Source organism: Lissotriton vulgaris, chromosome 3_2 (genome assembly GCF_964263255.1).
Source record: "Lissotriton vulgaris chromosome 3_2, aLisVul1.2, whole genome shotgun sequence".
In the NCBI taxonomy this organism is placed as follows: Eukaryota; Metazoa; Chordata; class Amphibia; order Caudata; family Salamandridae; genus Lissotriton; species Lissotriton vulgaris.
Window position 1 is genome coordinate 277,279,670 of NC_141690.1, and position 26,385 is coordinate 277,306,054.

Consider the following 26,385-nt stretch of genomic DNA (forward strand, 5'->3'; position numbering starts at 1 on the left):
TTTCTCCTTATCTTTTAATATTGCTCGTGTTTACTAATTGTGTATTTTAGACGCACGCTGTTTACGATTTCTTACCTGCACACACCAGGGATATTAGCGCATTTACAGGGCTGCTCTACCCCCTGATGCTACCGGCACTGCAACCAATCGCGGTGTTGGAGGGCGGGGCAGGGGCTTTACCTCACGGAGTGACGAGCGGTTAGCGCTCTACACCTCCGCTTCCTGCAGGGCTATTTAGCCCCTCGTCGGGCACAGCGCGCAGCGTTGGCGCGCAGGGTGGCGCCTCATCCAGCGCCGAAGACGAGCCAAAGACTAGCCCGTCTGTACCCGTCCGGGCCAGGCCGGGACACGGGCAGGATACTCTGGCCAGGTATGCTATCTGCTGATCAAATAAGGGCCCTCCGCCCTAGTAGACATAAGAAATGTACTACCTTACAGCCATCACTATCAGGCCCACAATCCTGTGTACATTGCACCTTAACTTTGACCAACATCCAGCCATATCCTATGGTTAAAAACAGCCACAGCAGAACAGCACCTCCTCTAGACAAAAGTCACCGTGATTACACATTCTATACTGTTAATTGCAGATCACTACCTCAGCACAAATTAGATATATTTCATCTTTTAACTGAGGAAAAACCAAGTGCTGTGTTTTTGACAGAGACCTGGCTCCACGATAGTGCAGGGCCAGACGTAGCGGCCTCCCTGCCTTCAACATACGCTATTGTTAGAATAGACCGAGTGGGACAAGTTGGGGGGGGAATTGCAGTGATCTACAATAGAGACCTGAAATGTAATCTTGAGTCTGTTGACATACCGGACTGTGAGGCAGCATTTTTTTAAATTTCTCTGAACTCTAATTTTATGTTCTTTGGCTTCCTAGTCTATCGGCCACCTGGAAATGGTAATTCCTGGGCTGCTAATTTCGCTAATTTTATCTCGCCGTACTATCTCAATGCCCAAAATTTCACAGTATTGGGAGACTTGAATCTTCATCTAGAGGATGAATCAAATATCATCGGTATGAACCTGTTAGAGGATCTTGCCGCTTTTAACATGACGCTGCATAATAAGGGCCCTACCCACAAAGCTGGCCACTTGTTAGATCCTGTCATATCTAATATGCCGGAACTTAAATGGTTAAAAACCGACCCTATTCTCTGGTCAGACCATTTTCTAACACTCTTTAGCATCTCCCTTAGAGTACCCACTCGCCTGGTCCCGGCTCGACCACGGGCTCTCATGAGAAACTGGAAAAAGCTAGACATGGTTGAGCTTCACTCTGCCCTGAAGGAAAAAATCCCTGTCTTAGACAGTGATATGGAAAATAATGCACTGGTGACTCAAAAATGGCTGGAGAATGCGGTCGATGCCTGTTTGCCTCTAACTCATTGTGGAGGGAACATGCACCGCCCACCTGCTCCTTGGTATACCGAGTGTCTCAGACAAGAAAAATCAAAGTGTAAGGCGCTCGAAAGGCAATGGCGCAAACAATATGATCCTAGGAAAAGAGAGATCTACCGTAAAGCTAGGAATATTTACCACTCTGCGTGTACAAAAGCCAAAGCCTATTATGTGACCGAGACTTTTAACGCAGCCTCTAACAGAGCCCGTGCTCTTTTCAATACGTTCAAAGAATTAGCCGGAGGAAATTCTTTGGCTGCGGCAGGTCCTCTTAATACCCAGCAATGCCAAGACTTGGCCACGTTCTTTGTGGAGAAAATTGAGACTATCATCTCAAACATTAACACAACCTCGACAATTATGGACGAGCAAGTAGATACTTCTCCAGTTCTGACAGGAGGGTTTCGGCTTGAATCTTGGCCCCTTATCACTCTAGACATTATGAAATCTCTATCACATTCCATCAAGTCAGGTTCTCCTTGTGACCCCATTCATATTAGTATTATGAGTCAGTTGGATGACTCTTCCTTGGCCACTATTGCGGAGACACTTAATGCCTCTATCCAACTCGCCAAAGTTCCATCGGCATGGAAACATGGCATGGTGAGCCCCCTACTCAAAAAACCGACAGCTGATCCCGAGGTTTTGGCAAACTATCGGCCCATCTCCCTGCTTCCCGCATTCTCAAAAATTCTGGAGAAGCATATTCATGGTGCTCTCACTATGTTTACTGAAAATAACGGTCTACTGCATTTCTCTCAGTCGGGCTTCAGGGCGAGGCATTCCACTGAGTCTGCCCTTCTTGGAGTTACTGAGAAGATTAGGGAGCTTCTTGACGACGGCCAAACGATCGCACTTGTCTTGCTCGATCTAAGTGCAGCCTTCGATACCATTTCTCACTCCAGACTACTTGCTAGGCTGGAGGAGAATGGTATCGGAGGTATGGCGCTGAAATGGATTGAATCCTATCTGAGCCATCGCACCTTTCAGATCTCGTCATCTCAGGCCCATTTGGACATCTTCAGCTCGCCTCAAGGTGTGCCACAAGGCTCAATCTTGAGTCCGTTATTTTTCAATTTGTACCTCCGCCCCCTGGCTGACCTAGCAGAGTGAGCTGGCCTAGCATTGATGACTTATGCTGATGATTTGCAGATTGTTTTTTCGTTATCTAAATCTGATCCTCTATCTCCATCTGCTCTTAAACTAGGCCTCCACGAAGTCTTCAGCTGGATGTCCAAAAACCAGCTGAAGCTCAATGGGGAGAAAACAGAGATCCTCCTTCTTGGTAAAAACAGAGATCTCTGGAACGACACTCACTGGACGTCATCCCTGGGTGTTGTTCCTACCCCAGCTACACAAGTTAGAAACCTGGGGGTCTACATTGATGATTCCCTATCGATGAAGCAACAGGTTAGTAGAGTAACCGGCACTTGTTTTGTCATCCTCAAGTGGTTGCGTAAGATCCTATGGATGCTGCCTCCTGCGACCCAGAAGACCGTGGTCAATGCACTAATTACATCTCGTCTTGACTACGGTAACATCCTTTACCTGGGTTCTAACCAAGCTGTTGTGAGACGTCTTCAACTGGTCCAAAACTCCGCGGCCAGGTTGTTGTGTAAAATCCCCAGAACAGCGAGGATTTCTAAGCATCTTAGGGATCTGCATTGGCTCAGGGTGGAAAACCGGGTTAGGTTTAAAGCCCTGAGTTATATGTTTAAAATTAAAGCGGGTACTTCTCCCAAGTACTTACAGGAGTTAGTTAGGCCGTACCTCCCCAAACGCAACCTCCGCTCCCTCAATGCAGCAAAATTCACAGTGCCTAGATTTAAACTGGCTAGAGTTGGAGGAAGGTCCTTTTCCTATCTGGGCCCAACCCTTTGGAACTCCCTCCCCCTCTATATCCAGAAGGAAGATAACTTCGCCAAGTTTAGGAAAAGCATTAAGACATGGCTTTTCGATAAGTAGGGGGCTTTTTGTCTTCTGCCTTCTGTGTACAGCTCTGTCTCCATAAGCCCCGGCGCCGGGAAACCCTTTGTGGGTATCTGTGCGCCTTATAAATGCAAAAAATAAATAAATAATAAATAAATTTGCCCTTAACCCCGGACGCACACCACAATGCTGCGAAGCTGCCCCAGGATACACCCATGGTGTGTTCGCCTGCCACTCCTGCAAGTTCGCCTGCACCAGAACCCACACCAAATCCACTACCTCCAAACACAGCTCCAACTCCAACCACCTGAAGTGCATTCTGCTGAACACCCGCTCGGTCCACAGACACACCACTGAACTCTGGGACCTACTCGACACCACATTGCCGGACGTCGCCTTCCTTACAGAAACTTGGATGAACGCCTCATCATCGCCCGACATCGCTATAGCCATCCCGGACGCTTACAAGATCATCCGAAAAGACCGCACCAACCAAACAGGAGGGGGCATCGCCATCGTCCATAGGAATACCATCAGAATCACCACCAGCTCTGACGATAACCTCGCAACCGCCGAACACCTTCACTTCCAGATCCACACCGACCCCAGGACCACACTTAGAGGCGCCCTCATCTACAGACCACCAGGAACCCGCACACAATTCAACAAAGACATTACCGACTTCATCAGCCCACATTGCCTCCCCTCCGAGAACTACATTCTACTGGGAGACCTCAACTTCCACCTGGAAAAGAAAAACGACAGCAACACCACCACCCTTCTGGACAATCCGGCCAATCTCGGACTCAAACAACTTGTTGACATCCCCACCCACCTTGCCGGACACACGCTCGACCCTATCTTCACCTCCATCAAACACATCTCCTTCGATCACACCACAGCTCTCCATTGGACGGACCACAGCTGCGTTCACTTCAGCTACAAAAAGACCACGACCCACAACCCCCCACAACCTATTCCTCGAAGAAACTGGAACAAAATCACCACCGACCAACTCCTCACATCGCTCAACCAAAACCATCCTGCCATACCAAGCTGCCACCAAAGTCACACAATGGATCACCACAGCGCTGACGAATTAGCACCCTTGAAAAACCACCAGATCAAACAAGGGAGCAAAAAGGCCCCCCGGGTTAAACGATGACCTTAATAAATCCAAGAAGTTATGTCGTACCCTCGAGAAAACCTGGAGAAAAAACCCAACCACTGACAACCTGACCACCTTCAAGGACGCCACCCGCAAACACCACCAATTAATCCGATCCACCAAGAAATCTGCATTCAAGGATCGACTCGACAACAACGCCCACAACAGCAAGGAACTATTCAACATCGCCAAAGAATTCACCAACCCCACCGCCGGCACCAACAACATCACTCCCTCCCAAGACCTCTGCGACTCTTTATCCTCTTTCTTCCACAACAAAATCGCCGACATACATAACAGCTTTGAAAACCAGTCCGAAGAACTGCCCACTCCACCCACCTCCGAACCAAAACAGCACTCTCACAACCTTTCCGCCTGGAACCCAATCACCACTCAAGACACCATCTGCCTGCTGAACTCCATCCACTCAGGATCGCCAACCGACCCATGTCCCCACCACATCTTCAACAAAGCAGACTCCATCATCGCACCCCATCTCTGCGATGTCATCAACTGTTCCTTCAACTCCGCTACCTTCCCGGAAAGCTGGAAACATGCCGAACTCAGCAGACCCCTCTGAACTTAAGAACTACCGCCCCATCTCGCTCCTCCCATTTCCTGCCAAAGTCATTGAAAAAGCCGTCAATAGTCAGCTCGCCGCCTTCCTCGAATCCAACAAATCCCTCGACCCTTCTCAGTCCGGCTTCCGAGCCAAACACAGCACGGAAACCGCACTCATCGCAGCAACAGACGACATCCGAACGCTACTGGACAACGGAGAAACAGTTGCCCTCATCCTACTTGACCTCTCCGCCGCCTTCGACACAGTCTGTCACAGCACCCTCATACAACGCCTCAACAACGTCGGAATACAAGGAAAAGCTTTGGACTGGTTCATCTCGTTCCTCGCCGGAAGAACCCAGAGAGTCCGCCTCCCCCCATTCAAATCAGAGACCACCGAAGTCATCTGTGGTGTACCACAAGGATCATCACTTAGTCCCACCCTCTTCAACATTTACATGAGTCCCCTCGCATCAATCGCGCAACAACACAACCTCAACATCATTTCCTACGCAGACGACACTCAGCTGATCCTCTCCCTCACCAAAGACCCAAACACCGCCAAAACCAATCTACACGAAGGAATAAAAGAAGTAGCCGAATGGATGAAGAACAGCTGTTTAAAACTGAACTCGGACAAATCGGAAGTCCTCATCTTAGGATCATCCCCCTCTGCCTCGGACGACTCATGGTGGCCACCGGCCCTGGGTACAGCACCCATACCTACAGATCAAGCACGTAACCAGGGCTTCATCCTAGACTCCTCCCTCTCGATGACCAGACAAGCCAACGCCGTCTCATCTTCATGCTTCAACATCCTACGCATGCTCAAAAAAATCTTCCGCTGGATCCCCACCGAAACAAGAAAGACAGTCACCCACGCACTGGTCACTAGCCGTCTGGATTATGGAAATACCCTTTACGCCGGGACCACAGCCAAACTACAGAAAAAACGCCAACGCATCCAAAACGCCTCAGCCAGACTCGTACTGGACATTCCCCGTCAAGCTCACATTTCCGGTCACCTGAAGGAACTCCACTGGCTCCCCGTCAACAGGAGAATAACGTTCCGTCTCCTTACCCACGCACACAAGGCCCTCTACGACCTAGGACCCGAATGCCTCAACACACGATTGTCCTTCTACACACCCACCCGCCAACTACGATCCTCCAATCAAGCCCTCGCCGCAATTCCGCGCATCCACAGATCCACCATGGGAGGAAGATCCTTCTCCTACTTAGCGGCCAAAACCTGGAATTCTCTCCCCACTCACCTCCGACTTACACAGAACCACCTCTCCTTCAGAAAGCAACTAAAAACCTGGCTATTCGATAAGTAACGCACCCACCCTCCCTCAAGCGCCTTGAGACCCTCTGGGTGAGTAGTGCGCTATACAAATGCCTGAACTTGAACTTGAACTTGAGAAACGCCCGATGTCTTCGAGTTCTCCTGTCTTGGCAAACAGAGACACGGGACACTTCTCGGTGACGTCAAAGACCACATTTATTGGCTACAACCAGGAACAGAGGTCTACGAAGCACAACACGGGTGGTTCGCTAGAGACTGCACACTTTCATATTGCGAGACATCGTCTTTTATGCCAAAAATCACATTCCTGGCTAGCATCAATTACTTACAAACTGTCCAATCATACAATGACATTTCAGGGAACTACAGGCCAATAAGCCTCATAGACTCCACCCAGAAGGTGGCGGGGAAAGCTATTCTGGGGAGGATCCTCCAATGGGTGGATGATAACCACATACTGTCTGAGATGCAAGCTGGGTTCCGCTCAGCCACAGGAACCATCGAACAAGTCTTTAGACTTTTGTTACTATACTGGAAGGTGGTGGAACTGGGCAAGGGCAGTCTTTACCTGGCCTTCATAGACTTGAAGACTGCCTTCGACCTGGTTCCTAGGGAGGAACTCTGGAGGGTGCTGTATGGTCTCGGAATGCCCCCTTACATTCTAAACCTCCTCATCAAACTGCATAATGCCAACTATGCTCAGGTCAGATGGGGTTTGAACGGGGAAAAGACCGACAAGATCTCGGTTGTGAGGGGTGTCCGGCAGGGCTGCGTTCTAGCCCCCACCCTATTCTCCCTCTATGTGAATGGGGTGGTAGAGCACCTGCTTGAAGAACCAGCAGACGCCCCCACACTGGGTGGCGTAAAGATCCCAACTCTGTTGTTTGCCGACGACACCCTCCTCATTTCGAAAACCCCTCAAGGCCTACAAAAGCTCCTAAACCGCTTCCAGGATTTCTGCGTAAACAGAGGACTTGTCATCAATGTGGACAAAACGAAGTATTTAATCATGCACCCCCCCGCAAACTTGGCCGCCCACCCATCCTGAACTCAATCCCCCTCGAAAGAGTGTCAGAATTTGACTATCTGGGAATCCGTTTGAGATGGTAAAATACAGTCACTCCGCATTTTTTACTCCGCATACTTTCACTCCTCATACCATTATAACGCAGGTACCTTTACTCCGCATTTTTTTATAACGCATGCCTTTATATATTATATGCTTTTATCTCGCATGCTTTTACGACAAAAATCATTGTAAAAGCATGATTGGTAAAAGTATATGTTTTAAGGTAAGTTGTAAAGTAAGTATATGTTTTTTTTGGGTTCAGGGGTATTTTAAGGGTGGGTTTGGGTTATGGGGTGCAGGGGTATTTAAGGGTTAAGGGGTACAGGGGTAGGTTTGCATTTTGGGGTACAGGGGTATTTTTAGGGTTCAGGGGTTGTTTTGGGTTTTGGGGTACAGGGGTATTTTTAGGGTTCAGGGGTTGTTTTGGGTTTTGGGGTACAGGGGTATTTTTAGGGTTCAGGGGTTGTTTTGGGTTTTGGGGTACAGGGGTATTTTTAGAGTTCAGGGATTGTTTTGGGTTTTGGGGTACAAGGGTATTTTTAGGGTTCAGGGGTTGTTTTGGGTTTTGGGGTACAGGGGTATTTTTAGGGTTCAGGGGTTGTTTTGGGTTTTGGGGTACAGGGGTATTTTTAGAGTTCAGGGGTTGTTTTGGGTTTTGGGGTACAGGGGTATTTTTAGGGTTCAGGGGTAGGTTTGGGTTTTGGGGTAAAGGGGTATTTTTAGGGTTCAGGAGTAGGTTTGGGTTTTGGGGTACAGGGGTATTTTTCGGGTTCAGGGATTGTTTTGGGTTTTGGGGTACAGGGGTATTTTTGGGGTTCAGGGGTTGTTTTGGGTTTTGGGGTACAGGGGTATTTTTAGGGTTCAGGGGTTGTTTTGTGTTTTGGGGTACAGGGGTATTTTTAGAGTTCAGGGGTTGTTTTGGGTTTTGGGGTACAGGGGTATTTTTAGGATTCAGGAGTAGGTTTGGGTTTTGGGGTACAGGGGTATTTTTAGGGTTCAGGGATTGTTTTGGGTTTTGGGGTACAGTGGTATTTTTGGGGTTCAGGGGTTGTTTTGGGTTTTGGGGTACAGGGGTATTTTTAGGGTTCAGGGGTTGTTTTGTGTTTTGGGGTACAGGGGTATTTTTAGGGTTCAGGGGTTGTTTTGGGTTTTGTGGTACAGGGGTATTTTTAGGGTTCAGGGGTTGTTTTGGGTTTTGGGGTACAGGGTATTTTTAGGGTTTAGGGGTTGTTTTGGGTTTTGGGGTACAGGGGTATTTTTAGGGTTCAGGGGTTGTTTTGGGGTACAGGGATATTATTAGGGTCAGGATGGGTTAGTGTTTAAGGGTGCTGGGGTATTTAAAGGGACTAAGGTGGAATTAGTTTTTAGGGTGTATATATATATATATGTGTGTATTATTAATATAGTTCTAAATATAATTTAATTTTAAAGAAATAATGCTTCATTTTATTTAAAAATATATATATATGTGTGTATATATATATATATATATATATATATATATATATATTTATATATAAATATTTATAGATATATTTTTAAAAATAAAGTACTTTTACAAAGTATATGACTTCACCACACATGCATTTGCGTTATAATTGCATGCGGAGTGAAGTCATATGCGTTGTGAAAATTTGCGGAATTATGGCTTGAGGAGTAATGGTTTTTGCGGACTTAAAAATGCGGAGTGATGGTATGCAGGATTTTTTTTTGCGGAATGGAAAGATGTATTCGTTTGAGCGATGCGATGAGCTGGACCCCCACATTAACAAAATGACTGTGGGCCACAAAAGGGTGGGGTGAGCCCTGTTAAAGGAGTACAACAACTCATCAAAACATTGTGTAGCTCCGATAATAGATATCTACAAAGCTCGTGCAGTATCCGCATCACTCTACGGAGCTGAGTTATGGGGCCTAGGCAACATGGAGTCTCTGTCTAAGGCAGAAAACAAATTCTTCAAGGACCTTTTGGCTATCCCGATAAGCACCCCGACAGTTCCGGTGCTCCTGGATGCAGGCTGTAAGTCAATCAAGGACCAGGCCCGCCTTCGACCACTCCTGCTTTGGGCTCGCTTGTGGAGGGTCCCTGAACTAAAATCTTACGCAGACGGGCTGGCAGAGGTGATGCACTCAGATGGCTGGCAAAAGATTAAATGGCTTAGGGACATTAAACACCTGCTTGGGGACCTGGGATTGGGCTCTTGTTGGTCTACACACTCATCACCCCCAAAGGAGACCCTGAAAAAACTTTATTGGGAATGGGTTTCAGCCAAGCTCATCAGCAACCAGCGTCACTGCAACTCTACTGCAGCCTTTTTGAAAATTAAAGACGTTGTTGCCTTTGAGCCTTATCTAGACATTATTACCATCCCCATGGATCGGGCTCTCTACATCAAATTTAGACTAGGGACCCTACCCCTAGCCGATCTCCTCTCCAGATGGAACACGCCTAAGCAGGCATCACGCCACTGTGCCTTATGTACCGATAGACCCGAAACTGTGGCACACTTTCTCTTCGAATGCCCGGATTACGTGCGCCCTAGATCCCACTGGCTCAAACCACTTTGTAGAGAACTGGGCACTCAACAGTTTTTGGTGGCTCTACGGATCTTATTAACGGACACAGCCCCTCCTATTGTTTGTGCTGTATCCAAATTTTTAAAATGGGCTTGGTTGATCCGCTTAAAAAGACTGTCTATTTCAATTTTTAACTAATTTATTCTGATCAATTGCCATTTTTACTTGTTGATTTTAATGTTCAGTCTTTTCCTTTATCGATGTGCTGTTTTAAATTTGTTGTGTAATGCTTTTATGATATATGCATATCGAAATAAAGCTATCAACCAACAACCAACCAACAATGACATTTCAAAAGGTATTGAATAACGACAAGCCCACTTTCAGTTGTCCAGCCCACCATCAATGACAAGGCAAAAACCAACATACTTGCTCGGACAGGCCAAACAAACCTATAATAAAAGACCTCAACCCAAACCATAAATAGGCCATAAAAGAAGGAACAGAAACAGATGTGAAGCAAGATAGAAGGATGTGTGCGTGTACCATAAACTCAGCAATGTCCTGATCTTTATCTGACCAGCTGCCTAACAAGGAACTGGCTCAACAAGGTTAGCTTTGGGCAAGGGAGTCAGCTCGTTCAGGTCACACAGAAGTCAACTAAAGGCGTATGTGTCCCAAAGACTCGCTCGGCCGCAGTCATCGGCCTATGTGAGGGCAACCACAAAATGGCTGCCGTACACAAAATGGAACTCGAAGGTTCAAACAAAATCCCTGAATACGCAGTGTATCCATCAATCGATCATGACGAAAACACTTGTACATGCGGCACTCGTCATTTGCGGTCCGCTGATACCAAAATCATCACGATACGACGACCTTTATTGACCGGGTTCAGAATCACGGAACCTCAACCTCAGGCATATTACTGCAGAGTGACTTTTTAGTTATACATAATTTACAGGAGTCACAATGAGAGAAACATCTCAAGCTCCGCATTAATCATGAGTAAGAGTTTGGAGTCAAGATGTGGTTGTCGACTACGTTTCCATCCCCAACAGCGGTTATATAATCAAAATCAGGACAGGAGAATCAGAATGCCTGAGAGGTTTCCTTAATGAGGCAGGAGGGAAAGAGAGAGGGGGGAAGATAAAATGGGGTGTGTGGGGGGGTTATAAAATGAAAGGGAGAGGAAAAGGTAGAGAGAGGTTAAAGGTGGAAGGATGGGTCTTCTATTGTCTCAGAATAAGTGACAATATTTTGGGGGATGTGGAGGTAATAGAGGTGGTTCATGGCGTATCAGAAACCAATTTTGTCTGTACCCTTGAGAACCACATTGAACTAAAGCTGTACTCATGTGCAGGTGGGTGTGAGGGTGGGGTAGTGTGGTCATTCTTGACGAGGGAAGTGGGATGCAATTATGGCACCCAATTGAGTGGAGATGGTATGAGGGATGTGAAAGCAACTCTAAGCCTGGTTATCTTATAGTGTGCTGAGGAAAAGGCGAATTTACTGTCGGTCTAGATAGAGGACAGCGGGGTAGGGGGTGTGTAAGGGAACAGTGTCCAGCCCGTAGCAGCACGGGAACTCAATCTGTGGTGGGGAAGATGAATTACTGAAAAAGATGTAAAAATAGTGAGACCCACATCAAAGAGGATATGATGAACTACGATGGAGACCGTGGTCTCCAAAAGAATGCTTACCCTAAGTAGGACAGGGTTGCAGGCAGGGGAGAACAGTGTCTCGTCCTTAGCGTTCTTTACGCGTCGCTCAGAATCGAGCGAAGGTAAAGGGAAATCCTGAAATAAAGAGAACAGTGAGACGCTGTTGCGTGGATCCGCTGCAGGCGAGTGGGCAAGAGAGCCTACCAATGAACTTACCTCAGAGCACCTGAGGTTGAAGCTGAAACAGGGGTGCAGGAACGCCATGTGCTTTTGGCGGTGCATGAATTAAATCCGGAAGCGGCTATCACAGGTGCGCACATGTGCACCGCGTGAAAACTAGAGCAGCAAGTGGTTTGGTCATGGAAACTGGTAGGTGCCATGATGGGTGTCATGCAGATAGGGAGATTCGGGGGTGAAGGTTGGATAAGAGGGAAAGGGGACCACAGAAGGAAGTAAGTCAGGTCATAGAATGTAATGGCATCATGCCATAATTGAGTTGGAGTAAAGAATTCAGCAACTAGCAGACATAACATATGTTTGATAGATTGTGGCAATATTATACAGTGGATAGTAATCGTAACAGTACCAACGTTCAATTGAACAATTAAATACAAACCGGTGCCGCTGGCGCTGAGTAAGGCACAGTAATGGTGATTGCAAAGTTATGTGTGAAGTATGCACATGTTATATTGGACATTGGATTAGCAAATTTCTGACCAGAATGTAGATGGAGGCGGTTGGCACATTGTGAGTGTCAGCAATCAATGAGAACTAGCTCTGGTTTCAATTTTTGTAAGGAGGATGGAGGAAAACCATTAGGTTTTATGAGGGCCCTCACCCACCAACCTAGTTGGTGGCATGCTTCATCATCGGGCAACCCATCCGAGGTACCGAGTGTACCTCAGGTGTGCTTCGACGACAGATTACAACGGAGCAGGTTTTTTTGGTGTGTGAGGGTGCTGTGAGTGTGCTCTGAGTGAGGTTTAAAATACTGTCCTGCGTGTCCCAAAGACTGTTTTAATGGTGGGCCCCAAGCAGTCAATAAAAACAAAGGCTATCGGACGTGCACGGTAGGCTTATGGCCTCCGACGTCCTGTGCAGTCAATTAGTTTCAGCCAGGCCTTTTCTTCTACTGGCTTTTGTCAGGACCTTATATGTGTAGGGTGTTACAGGGGTTAGTATGAGTTTGTCAGTGCCCTGTGTTTAAAGCACACGCTACGGTGCTTATATGTGCAAGAGGTGTTTCCTCTCGAGTTGTACACCTGATTTTAGCGAACAACTCAGCATGGAGCTCAGTCGGGGGCCAGGACCATGTACAGGGACCTGTTGTCCGGGCAGAGGCTCTCATGGAGCCAATTTTTCCACACCGAACTCGCAACAGGGCTAAAAAATTTAGCGCGAGCAGCACAACGTTCATTTTACTCACATTGGTGAAACTACACAGCATCTCAGCAGGTTTTTATTTAACTCTGTGTAATTCTGCGAAGTGAAATTTAGCACGTTCTTCCCAGGCCTGGTTCTGACTAAAGCATTTTTCTTGCTTTTGATGGTATTGTGTCTATTATAGGAGTTTATATGTGTCATGAAGATGTTTCTTCTGCAACTTGCCCCCTTCTGCTAATTGTAGCTTTAGAAGGGGGAAACTAAGTGATACAACCTCACCTTTAGTTAAGAAATTCTCTCGCAAATCAGATTTTCTGTGAAGTGAAAAATGAGGCAACTTTTCCCATCTTTGAGTGGAAAGTTTTGCAAAGTTTCTTGGTTATGACTCAGTTTCTCATGAATCCACATCATTGAAAGTGTTTCATACTTAGTGTAGGTGGGGCCAAGATCAAACCACCCTCGGACCTTAAGGTGCTCCGCTCTGCTCCAGGAGAGATCTCACAGTGTGTGCCTCCGGCTAACCTCTCACATCACAGCACAGCAGAGCTGTCAACATTCACTCAAAACCCAAGAGCAGATCTGGGAGCACGCGCAGCTGCAATGAGCGCACAGCTGGACTGCTCGAAGGAAGCAGTAAAACTCCACAAGAACTCCCTGTCCCCAGCATCAGACACAGCAAGAGTACCTTTGGCAGGCGCTGGAGTTCAGTCTCCAAGACGGCGACCCCCAGCGGGCTGGGCTGGCACCCCCAGGCTCCAGCATTTAAAAGTAATGTCCCCTGATTTATGGCTCTCCAGATCGCTTGCAGCAGCCTCTGCTTGGCAGGGTCTCCACACACAATATTAGTGTCTCTACAAAGCCTCCGAGAGCCACAGCCCCAGCACTTCTGAGCCCACGCGTCTGTCTGCGTGGAGCTGGGTGTCACTAGACATCATGATCCAGCCGCTGACATCACAGGCAGAGTGTGGTGTGTGTTGTGTGCCTTTGCATTGCTGCCTTCCCTTCTGTTGTGTTCTGCCCTGCAGTGCACCTTTGTGTTGTGTTCTGGTCAGGGCCGGACTGGGAACTTTAAAAAGTCCTGGCAAAACGGACATCTTCAGCCCGGATATACAGACATGCTAAGGCACGCTAGAACCAGAACAACCCTTTGAAGTTGCCACCGGGATCATGTAATGTGCACCACACTCCCGGAGGCTGATAATGGCCTCCAAGTGTCGAAACCAGCCTCCTGCGGCTCCAGCCTCCCGGGGGATTGTCAGGTGGCCTGGCTGGGCAGTCCTGCCATGGTTCTCGTGCTTCGTATGGGTGATGATGCTGTGTTCTGTCCTGCGGCGCCCCTTTGTTTTGAGTTCCAGTGCATTGTGTGGCTGCATGCTGTTGTGTTCTGGTGCATTCTGTGGCTGCATGCTGCTGTCTTCTGGTGCATTGTATGGCTGCATGCTGTTGTGTTCTGGTGCATTGTGTGGCTGCATGCTGCTGTGTTTTGGTGCATTGTGTGGCTGCATGCTATTGTGTTCTGTTGTATTGTGTGGCTGCATGCTGCTGTGTTCTGGTGCACTGTGTGCCTGCATGTTGTTGTGTTCTGTTGCATTGTGTGGCTGCATGCTATTGCATTCTGTTGCATTGTGTGGCTGCATGCTGTTGTGTTCCAGTGCATTGTGTGGCTTCATGTTGTGTTCTGGTGCATTGTGTAGCTGCATGCTGTTGTGCACTGGTGTATTGTGTGGCTGCATGATGTGTTCTGGTGCATTGTGTGGCTGCATGCTGTTGTATTCTAGTGCATTGTGTGGCTGCATGCTGCTGTGTTTTGGTGCATTGTGTGGCTGCATGTTGTTGTGCTCTGGTGCATTATGTGGCTCCATGTTGTTGAGTTCTGGTGCATTGTGAGGTTGCAGGTTGTTGTGTTTTGGCCTGCAGCGCTCCTTTGTTTTGTGTTCTAGTGCATTGTGTGACTGCATGCTGTTGTGTTCTGGTGCATTGTGTGGCTGCAAGCTGTTGTGTTCTGGTGCATTGTGTGGCTGAATGATGCTGTGCCCTGCTGCATTGTGTGGCTGCATGCTGCTCTGTTCTGGAGCATTGTGTGGCTGCATGATGTGTTCTGGTGCATTATGTGGCTCCATGTAGTTGAGTTCTGGTGCATTGTGAGATTGCATGCTGTTGTGTTCTAGTGCATTGTGTGGCTGCATGCTGCTGTGTTTTGGTGCATTGTGTGGCTGCATGTTGGTGAGTTCTGGTGCATTGTGAGGTTGCATGCTGTTGTGTTTTGGCATGCAGCGCTCCTTTGTTTTGTGTTCTAGTGCATTGTGTGGCTGCATGCTGCTGTGTTCTGGTGCATTGTGTGGCTGCATACTGCTCTGTTCTGGAGAATTGTGTGGCTGCATGATGTTGTGTTCTGGTGTATTGTGTGGCTATTTGCTGTTGTGTTCTGGTGCATTGTGTGGCTGCATGCTATTGTGTTCTGGTGCATTGTATGGCTGCATGCTGCTGTTGTGTTCTTCTGGAACAATGTGTAGCTGCATGATGCTGTGTTCTGGTGCATTGTGTGGCTACATGCTGTTGTGTTCTTCTGTTGCAATGTTTGGATCCATGATGCTGTGTTCTGTTGCTTTGTGTGGCTGCCTGCTGCTGTGTTCTGGTGCATTTTGTGGCTGCATTGAAGAACCAGGATTTAAACCCAGCAGCGCCAGGGGCACGCCCAAAGTCTTCGAGTTCACCTGTCTTGGCAAACAGAGACACGGGATACTTCTTGGTGACGTCAAAGATCACATTTATTAGCTGCAGCCAGTAACAGAGGTCCTAGAAGTACAACACGGTGTATGTTCTCAGGAGACTGCTCAAACTTACAAAGCAGGTCGTCCCTTTTTATGCCAAAAATTGTGCTTCAGGCAAACATTCCTTATTTACAGTTGACCAATCCCATGTATACACGACCAAAGCATTGCATGATGACAAACCCACCTTTCAGTTGTCCAGCCCAAAATAAATTATTAAACAAACCCAACATTCTTCTTTAGACAAGGCCGGACAAACCCATAATAAAAAGGATCCCAACCCACATCATAAATAGACCATAAAGAAGGAACAGAAACAGATAGGAGTAGGATAAGGCATGTTTGAGTGCAGTAAAACTTTACAATGTCCTGTTCTCTGATCCTTAATCCTGATCAGCTAAAGGGAGAGAACTGGTTTGGCAAGGTCAGCTTCAGGCAACAGGGTCAGTTCACTCAGGTCAAACAGGAGTCAGCACAAACTCAAGCTAAGGTGCATGTGTCCTAGAGATTTGTTCAGCCACAGTCATAAGCCTATGTGAGGGCAACTACAAGATGGCTACCATGCACAAAATGGAACCCAAGGGTTCAGAACAAAATCGTCAAATACACAGTGAATCCATTGGTGTAACATGACTAAAAACACTCATGCTTGCTGAGCTCACTGTTTACGGTTCACTGCTACCAAAATCGTAACGGAACCCCGACCTTTATGACCCAGGTTCAGAATTCACGCAACCTCAGACCCTCCTTTTGCCCTTACATAGGCAATAACCTAAACTCACGTCAATCTGAATCCAGGTCTATATTCATCAGATCATCAAGATGTTGCTGTAGCATCATCCTAGTACTTAGTAACTCTCTCTGGACAGGTCTCCTCAAACACGAAGTAGGACAAAGGCCACATATTGCAGGAGCACACTGTAGGCAAAGACAGAACAGGAAAAAGATAGCTAATACCATCCCACTGACCATCAGAATCTTCCATCCCCAAGTGGATAACAATCCCCTAAACCATCCCATCAACGACCAATCTCCTTCGCCCATATGTACAGACTCGGAGATCTAATGTAGCTTGGAAACGGCTTGGTACACTGTCGGAGCATTGTCTGGAATGAAAACGCAGCAGCTCGATTGAATCAATTTAAATACCTCTCCTCTATCTGCAAGTATGACATCTAACGCAACTCTGTTCTGAAGAGTCATAAGGCGATCCGACTGGAGCTCAGCAGTCAAGTTACTAAGGGCACCGGCAGTTTCAACTATGGTGGACTCAACCACTCTCGTCAATTGCCGTATGTTCCTGCTGTTAACCATAGGTCCCCAAAACGGCAGAAAACCCTTCAGAAAATCTCCCAATTCTTGTCCTGCAGTATCTTCCTTACTGAAGACACCTCTAACAACTCTCGTCTTGTGGTAATCTGCCGCAGCTGTATACGTAGGAGGCAACAGAGACAAAACATGTGCCCGAGAAATCAGGGGGCAACCATGTATACGCTCTATCGTACCAGACAAAATAGGTACCCTTGGCTGCTAGAAACGATGGGGAAGTCTGGGACGCAAAAACATACGTTTCAGTGCAAACATTCTTCCCTAACTGAGCTCTCGGATTCTTGCCATTACCTTGCAGACAGTAATGATCCTGATGGGGTACAATCCAAATCGGAGAGGATCTTTTCGCTCACCGGTTCTCACTCTGACTAACTCCATATCCAGTAACGTTCCATCCAATATACGCTAGCGTCTCATCTTTTGGGATAGTCTCATAGGAATCTATTCCTCTAATCATATCTACTATTCCCTTAACTAGAGCACTATTCTTTGGATTATCTTTCACAGCGGTTGCTCCACTCGCGCTTTGCCTCCTTACAGACGCTTCGCTTCCAGCCACCTGATTGTCCTGATTGCTGCCTGATTGTCCTGATTGAGCGCCTCGTAGTGCAAGCAGCGCTTGGTATCGTTAATATTTATTTTATGCCAGCTTGCCCTATTACAGCGTTTATATCGCGCCTGACATCATTGTAGTGCCTACTTAATTTATGCTCATTGGCCTGCATTGCGGGGAAGGTTAAAAGCGCCTGCACTGTGTTTGCAATATCTTAACAATTGGTGTACCTTATCTCGCACTCCGGCTGTGCCCCAGTTTCGTTTCTGCTACCGGGCTGCCATTTTGTGGAGTGTTTGTTTACATTGTTTGTGCCCGTGTCTCCTCCCAGCTCCCGCCTCCTAGCTGCCCCGCCCACGCTCCGCCCCCTCCACTCTCCATCTATGTCCAATGACCCAACGTGCAGCGTCCACGCGCTACGGCCGCGCCGAAGGTGCGCCAAAGGTAAGCCCGTCTACGCCCGTCCGCGCCTGGACCGCGCCCAGCGCCAGACCCCCTGGTTCCCTCAATGCCCAGCCCACTCGCATCACTTACGATGCCACCACCCTCCTAGCCCTTAACTCCGGCCGTTCCCCCAACTGCATCCAAGCCGTTACTGGACACACCCATGGACCCTTCTCTTGCAACTCCTGCAAGTTCTACGGCACCAAAACCAACTCCTCATCCTCCACCACCAATCAGAGACCTGACACCAACCACCTAAAATGCATCCTGCTCAACACCCGCTCGATCCACAGACACGCCATCGACCTCTGGAATCTACTAGACACCATCTCTCCGGACGTCGCCTTCCTAACAGAAACAAGGTTGAACGCCTCCTCAGCCCCAGACATCACCATTGCCATCCCGCAAGGATACAAGATCATCCGTAAGGACCGCATCAAGCAAACAGGAGGAGGCATCGCTATCGTCCATAAGAACTCCATCCGCGTCTCAACCAGCTCAGACGTCAACCTTACCAGCGCCGAACACCTCCACTTCCAGATCCACACCGACCCCAAGACCACACTCAGAGGCACCCTCCTCTACCGGCCTCCAGGACCCTGTGCACAATTCAGTGACGACATCACTGACTTTATCACTCCACACGCCCTCCGGACCACAGCTGCGTTCACTTTACCTACAATAAGACCACAATCCATAACAATCCTCAACCCACCCTGCGAAGAAACTGGAACAAAATCACCATCGACCAGATCTCCTCATCGCTTCTTCTAAACCCTCCCGCCCACTTCTCAAACCCCGACCAAGCAGCCATTAACTCACCCAATGGCTATCCAACAGCGCCGACATCCTAGTACCATTGAAAAAACGCCAAAGCAAACTAGGCAGCAAAAACGCCTCCTGGTTCAACGATGATCTTAAGAAATCGAAGAAACTTTGTCGCTCCCTCGAGAAGGCCTGGAAAAAAGACCCAAACACCAACACCAGGGACGCCTTCAAAAACGCCACCCGCACACACCACCAACTTATCCGGTCTGCCAAGAAAGCCGCATTCAAAGACCGACTAGATAACAACGCCCACAACAGAAAGGAATTATTCAACATCGTCAAAGAATTTACCAACCCATCAGCCAACTCCAACGACATCACCCCCTCCCAAGCCCTCTGCGACTCACTAGCTTCCTTCTTCCACAACAAAATCGCAGACATCCACAACAGCTTCGACAACCAACCCGGAAACCAACCCACCCAACCTTCTGCAGGACCTTCACCCCCCTTGAACATCCTTAACGACTGGAACCCAATCTCCACTGAGGATACCATCCGCCTGATGAACTCCATCCACTCAGGATCCCCAACGGACCCATGCCCTCACCACATCTTCAACAAAGCAGACTCCATCATAGCACCACACCTCCGAGATGTCATCAACTGCTCCCTCAACTCCGCCACCTTCCCGGAAAGCTGGAAACATGCAGAACTCAGCGCCCTTCTGAAAAAACCCACAGCTGACCCCACCGAACTCAAAAACTACCGCCCCATCTCGCTTCTTCCATTCCCGGCCAAAGTCATCGAGAAAGCTGTCAACAACCAGCTCGCCACCTTCCTCGAAACCAACAAATCCCTCGACCCCTCACAGTCCGGCTTCCGAGCCAAACACAGCACTGAGACCGCACTCATCGCAGCAACAGACGACATTCGAACTCTACTGGACAATGGAGACACAGTCGCCCTCATCCTCCTCGACCTCTCCGCTGCCTTCGACACAGTCTGTCATAGCACCCTTCTACAGCGCCTCAGAAACGTCGGAATCCAAGGAAAAGCACTGGAATGGATCACCTCGTTCCTCACCGGAAGAACCCAGAGAGTCCGCCTCCCACCATTCAAGTCAGAGGCCTCTGAAGTCATCTGCGGCGTGCCACAAGGATCATCACTCAGCCCCACCCTCTTCAACGTATACATGAGCCCCCTTGCGGCCATCGCTCGCCAACACAATCTCAACATCATCTCCTACGCTGACGACACTCAACTGATCCTCTCACTCACCAAAGACCCTAACACCGCCAAAACCAACTTACACGAAGGAATGAAAGAAGTAGCCGAGTGGATGAAGCACAGCCGTCTGAAACTGAACTCAGACAAAACAGAAGTCCTCATCTTAGGCACCTCCCCCTCCGCCTGGGATGACTCTTGGTGGCCAGAGGCCCTTGGAAAAGCAACCATCCCGACGGACCACGCACGGAACCTGGGCGTCATCCTGGACTCATCACTCTCGATGACCAGACAAGTCAACGCCGTTTCATCATCTTGCTTCAACATTCTTCGCATGCTCAAAAAAACATTTCGCTGGACCCCCACCGAAACTAGAAAAACGGTCACCCACGCACTGGTCACGAGCCGCCTGGACTACGGAAACACCCTATACGCCGGTACCACCGCTAAACTCCAGAAAAAACTCCAACGCATCCAGAACGCTTCAGCCAGGCTCATACTAGACATCCTGCGTAAAGAACACATCTCTGGTCACCTGAAAAACCTCCACTGGCTCCCCGTAAATAAGAGGATTACTTTCCGTCTCCTAACCCACGCACACAAAGCACTTTACGAACTTGGACCCGAATGCCTCAACACACGACTGTCCTTCTACACCCCCTCCCGTCAGCTACGATCCTCCAACCAAGCCCTTGCCACTGTACCTCGCATCAACAAAACCACCATGGGAGGTAGATCCTTCTCCTACCTGGCAGCTAAAACCTGGAACTCACTTCCCACTCACCTTCGCCTTACTCAGAACCACCTAGCATTCAGAAAGCAACTTAAAACTTGGATATTCGACAAGTAATTCCGCACCCTTCCTCAAGCGCCTTGAGACCCTATGGGTATGTAGCGCGCTATATAAATCTCCTGACTTGACTTGACTTGACGTAGGGGGTAGACTTCACGAGCATAGATGAACATCGTTTTGTATGCCCACACAGAACCATTGTAGCTGGATGGCAGGACCAGGTAAGGAATACCTTTATCAGTAGTATTGGGCATAAGGCCGCACACCCAACAATTAGTCGAGTTCACTACTAGCTAGTGTTGGTGCAGAAGCTGAACAAAGGAGTTATTAACGAATTCCGATCTCCTAATGGACTCATGTTCAGGCAGAGGGTGAAAAGAATGCGAGGAAACAGTGGAAGAAGGTATGGGTTGTATAGTGGGTTCAAACGTCACTTGAAAAGAGAATATAATATATCCCATCAGAAACATCATTAAACTGAACAACATCAACAAACATAATATTTAAAAAACATTTTCTGCTCATCACTGTACATATTTTGCTCTTGAAGCTCATTCTTTCAACAGGTCTCTCCATCTCGAAAAACTCCATCCTCTAATCGTGCTGTTCGTGGCGGTTGGGTGTTCCGTGCTAAGGAATGCGTTTGTCAGTCCAGGGAACGCCCTTAGACCAACCAGAACCGTCAACCTAGTGTCTTCGGCTTGCACTCCAAAGTCTTTGCACCGCGACCTTACAGCTGAACCCGGATGGCGGTTCGAAAAACAAAAATCGATCAAAACAGTTTCTCAGAGGAGAGCTTAACCTTAAAAATAGCAAAGAAAGAATTTACTTTTTTATTAGTCCCACGACTCTCGGTCGCAAATTATAACGCCCTTTATCAGGCAATGTCTGATCACGAAACAAAAGTTCAGGCTCAGAAGTGTCCAAACGAACTGACGGAGGCACAGCTTCTTGCAGAAGATCGTCGCTTTCTGGTTCAGAGTTTGTCCCAATCAAACGTGCATCACTAAAAGGCAGAAAATGAGGCACGGTGTCGCTTTCAGAGTCTGCAATACCATTCTGGACCCACTGGTCGCACGGCAGAGGCAAAGGGGCTCTCTTTTAATGTACGCCGTGGATCCAGTTCTTTTTACTGCGCACTCGCACTGCTGAACGTGTGGACAAAAGCACCAAGTAGGGTCCCTTCCAGCGGGGCTGCTCGTTCTTGGTCCGCTGGAAATTTTTCACAAAGACCCACGATCCAGGTTCGATAGCATGTCCTGGATCTTCAGATGCTTGTGGCAGTGTATCATGAACCTGTTGGTGCAAAACACGCAATTTAGCCATCAATTCGTAAAGGTAATCAAGCAATACAGGGTGCTCTATCTCGCTAAATTTGGTCGGCCGCGGCACTCCCCATATATTTGCTGGGCGACCAAAAACTATCTCATAGGGACTAAGTCCCATTCGCGAATCTACAGTCATCCTTGTTGACACTCTTTTCATTTCTTGACCCACAAATTCACTCCCATTGTCACTCCACACAATTCTCGGCAAACCAAACCTAGGGAAAAATTCCTTGACAAGGGCTTTAGCTGTGGACAAGGCAGTGTTATCTTTCAGGGGATATGCTTCTACCCATCTCGAAAAGGCGCAAACAACCACAAGCACATACTGTGAGTTGTTGCCCCTCTCCATGTGGATGAAATCTAGCTTCAAAGCCTCAAACAGATACATCGGAGGCGCAAAATGACCAGCTGGAGTTGGGGTTCCCTTGCCAGGATTGTACATCAGACAAACCATACAATTTTTGACCAAATTCTCTGCACACTTAGGATTTCCAGCATTTTGCCATACTGGAGCCAACAACTTAAAAAACCCTTTTACATTGATATGAGCCATTCCATGCGCCATTGTAACCACTGGAAGCACATACTCATCGGGTAACAGCCATCATTGATGCTCTGATAATTCAACCCCACAACCATTCAAATCCAATTTACCCTTACTTTCTCTCCATTCACTCAACTCTTTCTCTGTAGCTTCAGCTTGAATTGACTTCACACACTCTATCGTATCTTCACACATACTTCTATCTGGAACCCATCTCGCCGGACCCGCAACATACATTCGACTCTACACATCTCTCGCAGTTTCTTTCGCGACTTCATCTGCAAACGCATTACCACGACCAACATCATCAGTAACTTTCTTATGCGCACTGCATTTCACAATCGCAACTTGCATCCGCAAAGTAAGTGACTCAAGGAGCTCATTCACCAACTGACCATGCTGAATCTTAGTCCCATCCGAAGTCAGGAACCCACGCTCTTTCCACAATCGTCCAAAACTATGAACCACACCAAACGCCTACTGGCTATCGGTATACACAGTCACTCGTTTCCCTTTCGACAACACAAACGCTCTTGTCAATGCAATCAACTCTGCTGCTTGCGCTGAATTATGTGGGATACGTGCAGCTTCAACAATCGTATGCAAAGTCGTAACAGCATATGCCGCAGTCGTATCACCATTCGGAAGCTTGAAGCTCGAACCATCAACCCATAAAGTACTATCACATTCTGCAAGAGGAGTGTCCCTAAGGTCTATCCTCCCTTTCGTTTCTTCCTCTGTCCTAAGGAAGCAATCATGCTGTTCAGAAACATTTGTCTCAACTGAAATCAGCAACAACGTAGCTGGATTCAACGTGTTGCATCTCTTTATATGCACATGACTCGCTAAAAGTGTCAATTCGTAACATGACAACCGAACACTAGGTAAGTGCTGTGTCTTTGTTCGATTCAATAAGGTATCCACTGCATGTGGAACCATTACAACCAACGTATTATCCATCACCAAGCCAGCAGACTGTCGAATAGAAACCGCCGCTGCCGCTGTAGCTCTCAAACAACTCGGCAATGCTCTAGCTACCGGATTCAAAGTCGATGAAAAATACGCACATGGAGTTGCTTATTGCCAAATTGCTGTGTCAAAACTGACAATGCACATCCCTCTCTCTCATGGACATAGAGTGTAAAAGACTTACTGTAGTCGGGAGTACCCAACACAGAAGCCAAACACAATGCATCAAGCAATTCTGAAAAACTTTTCTGACTTTTGTCAGTCCAAGGAATAGGATTCGGAGTATCCTTAACAGTAAGAGCTATCAAAGGTTTTGCAAGAAGCGAAAAATTCGGAATCCACTGTCTACAGTACGACGTAATACCCAAGAAAGCACGCACTTCTCTCTGTGTGGTTGGCACAATCATTTTCGCAATCGCTTGAATTCTTTCTGGTGTCAATCTTCTTCCCTCCTTCGATAAGAGTTGACCTAAGTAGGTTACTTCTTGTCGAAAATATTGCAACTTCGAAAGAGACACCTTATGATGGAAATCAGACAAATGACGCAACAACGACAAAGTAGCCTCTTTACAAATCTCTTCATTGTCAGCAGCAACTAACAAATCGTCGACATACTGAATAAGAGCAGCACCATCAGGTAAGACAACCGTATCAATCTGTGTTTTCAAAGCCTGACTATAGATGGATGGGCTCTCACAATAGCCTTGAGGAGGGCGCTTAAACCGGAAACTTCGGCCTCCTACAGAGAAGCCAAAAATATCCCTACTCTCCTCGGCAATCGGGATTCTGAAGAAAGTATTCTTCAAGTCAATCACCGAAAACCAAGTAGCAGAAGCTGGAATCAAAGTCAGTAAAGCAGTGATATCCGGTACAACAGGGAATTGCGGAACTACAATCTTATTCACCTCGCGAAGATCAATCACAAACCTATATACAGGCGGCTGTGAAGAATCAGTACGTTTCAGAACAGGCAAAACCGGACTATTGCACAAATTACCTCTCGTTTCCTCAATCACACCTTTCTCAATCAGATCATAGATGATCGCTAAAAGTGCTCTTTCACCATCGCTGGAAATCCGATATTGGGAAATACGAGGCAATCTAACATTCGCCTTCAACGTCACAACATATGGCGGGATCTCCAAAAGACCCACATCATTAGGACCAGTAGCCCAAAGAAAATCAGGGAGAGAAGACAATTCAGCTGGAAGTCGATCTTTCGACAAATACATCGGAGAGATCACTCTCTTACCCAATGTAAGCTGTACTCCTGAAGGAGAACAATATAGCGTCGCATACGATCTTTTAAACAAATATAATCCCAACAAGTTCTCACCACAACCAGTCGTCAAAATAAGGGGTGCTTCGAAATCACAAGGTCCAACAGAAATAGACAAGGAATAGAAATCGGATTACTAACTGGGGCGCCAGAAAAACCTACTGAAACATTCGTTAAGCCAAAACAAAGGTGCGCCATGGAGTTTAGAGTGCATAATAGAACTCTTCGCAGCACCAGTATCCAACAGAAAAGGCTCTGACACACCTGATGCAATCACTTCAACATAAGGTCCACTCTGATCTACCAGAACTGAAACAACTCCCTCTCTTTGTCTATGGCTGTCCTAGCAATCATTACCATCCATATTCTCACCTTCGACGTAATAATCGTCCGCATAGTACTGAGTCGTCCTACCAAACACACCATTCTGCTGATCAAAACTATTCATTGAATTCTGTGGAGGCAAGGGACGCGCATTCTGAGACACACCACATCCTCTACCTCGCGGAGCTTGCTGAACACCTCGACCTCTCACACCAGAAGCACCATTCGTGCGCTGTAACAGAACCGGACAACTATTCTTAAAGTGACCCTCTTCTTTACAATACGCACACTAGTTAGGGCCTACAGGAAAACGCTGTTGAGAAGACTCGTACCTTTGCGAGTTTCTCTGATACTGCTGAGGTTGCTGATAATCACTCTGATTATTACGAGGCGGAAACGCTTACTGTAAAAGAACCTTCGTCTTTAATTCTTTAGTCTTCTTGTCGGCTCTATATTTCTCGTCCTTATCTCTATTCTCATAGCACTGGGCAGTAGCCAATATCTGCGCTGATAAAGAGACAGCCCAAGAACTCTCAGAATCCTTCAACTTAGTGCACAATTCTGGAAGCAGATTATGCACAAACTTATCAACAAACAACCGTTGACCACCTTCTGTACTCATGTCCTGACCACTATGGTCAATAAACGTCTCTTCCAACCTTGTGAAGAAATCAGACACACTTTCGTCTTTCTTCTGCTTACATGCAGACAATTTATCCCAGTTTACTTGCATAGCAGGCATTAACGTCTTCATATAGTTAATAATCCTACCAGGGAGTTCTGCAACTAAAGGCTCAGGTTTGGCACCACCAACTTGTCGGTTATCCGCAGCACCAATATTATTCCATGTATCTCCTAACTCTTGCGCATTGTCCGTATGACGAATCAATCCCCATAAAGGCTGTGGAACTAAGTTTCCAAACAACGTATCTATATCGGCCAAATTCATAACGCATGAATCTGCAGTCTGTGATAATTCCTTATAGTACCCTGCAGGATTTTTTCGAGGATCAGGCAAAGTCTGCTTAAGGGCCAAAACTTCAGCTCGCTTC